Here is a 1,400-nt window from a genome sequence, read left to right as displayed (position 1 = left end):
AAGCGCGGTATGAATCAGTATCATGACCCTGGGGCCGCGTCCACCGATTGGGTAGGACAAGTATTTTAAGGCAACGCGTAGATATCAAAGTGTACATAGTTCACACCAAGACGATGTCGTCCCCTGCGACATCTCATCGCGATGGCGGAGCTCAGGACTTGCTGTTTCCCCTCCCTGGTGACTTGGAATTTACTGACCTTTTCTTGAGGCAAGAATAGGCGAACAGTCAGCAGAAACAGTCTTTCTCCCTGAGCAATAGTGGATCGCAACGTGAGATTGAGAGAGTTTTGGGGTGCTGTGTGGGAAACCCAGAGAAGAGTGGCTCCACAGGGTTGAAAGGAAGATGAAAGGGAGCACAACAAAAAACGCGGTCGTAAAATGCACATACATCGACACCGAACGAGCCGGCCACAATTTAAAGGCGTCCTGGCATCGTTTTCCTTCCTTCACGTCCTTTCTCTGTGACAGATGAAAGAAGCAGGGAAGTGGGAAGGCGGGGACAACAATACCGGGGTTTGGGCGCTTGATGGCCCTCCGTTTCCTCCCACGCAGGATGAGGTTTTCGACGTCTTCCGTTTTAATGTTTTTTTTTTTTTACGGCTTTTGTTCTCCACGTGCCAGCAAAAGCTCTCACAGACGCAGGGTTTTGGTATGATTGTGGTGCTTCTTTCGGGTATGTTGGACCATGACTTTCTTTTCGCAGCCAACGTGGGATATAAAGGTTTAAATGGCTTCCGTATGCAACAGACAGCTCGGCGTTGCCCGTGCTACTAGGAAATATTATGCTGTTGTGATTGCAGGCTGATGTGGTTTTTTAAAGCTAGTTGAAGAACAAATATCTATTTTACCACCATTATGTATAAGTTGTCTATGCCTGGTTGATTGACGGCTTGTGTGGTTACACGACTCCAATTTTTCCAAACTCCTCTGAGTACCTCCTTCGCGGGCCCGTCGGTGGCACCCTGCTATGACACACAGGTACAACGGCACGACGAGCCTTCTTCCATGAAAGCATTTATTGCAGGGGCGTAACATATTTCAAGAAGATTCAATTTTCAGGGTTTCATGCCCTGGAAAACGTTTTGGTCGATAAGCGTCTTTTTTTTTCCTTTCTGGGGTGGTCAAATGCGCCGTCGTTCGCTTTGAAACGATGCAACGTACGTGGCAGCCTTTTTTCAGCCTACATATATTCGAGATGCTGTTTCGAGCCCGAAATACCTTTGACTATACGACGTGTTGTATTATGGAGCTATGCGGCCTTACGGGGCCTTGTCTGTGGTTGTGGTGAACCTGCCATAGGCGGATCGCTCTCCAGCAAGCAACTGCAACTCAGGGGGCACTTCGAATGTGTTCAAAAAATGACTACCCCGAGCCTTTCCTGCCGCGAAAAAACCGGCACT

General features: G+C 48.5%; 2 annotated features.

The window, feature by feature from the left end:
- Window positions 1-226: 226 nt before the first annotated feature.
- Window positions 227-248: a sequence feature (Short protein (NGA_0198900, EKU21969.1) was converted to a misc_feature.).
- Window positions 249-388: 140 nt separating this feature from the next.
- Window positions 389-390: a sequence feature (Short protein (NGA_0198900, EKU21969.1) was converted to a misc_feature.).
- Between the last annotated feature and the right edge of the window lie 1,010 nt (window positions 391-1,400).

The sequence above is a fragment of the Nannochloropsis gaditana genome (assembly GCF_000240725.1).
Source record: "Nannochloropsis gaditana CCMP526 unplaced genomic scaffold scaffold541, whole genome shotgun sequence".
In the NCBI taxonomy this organism is placed as follows: domain Eukaryota; class Eustigmatophyceae; order Eustigmatales; family Monodopsidaceae; genus Microchloropsis; species Microchloropsis gaditana.
The sequence above is the reverse complement of the archived record's forward strand: the minus strand, read 5'-3'. Positions and strand labels throughout refer to the sequence as shown.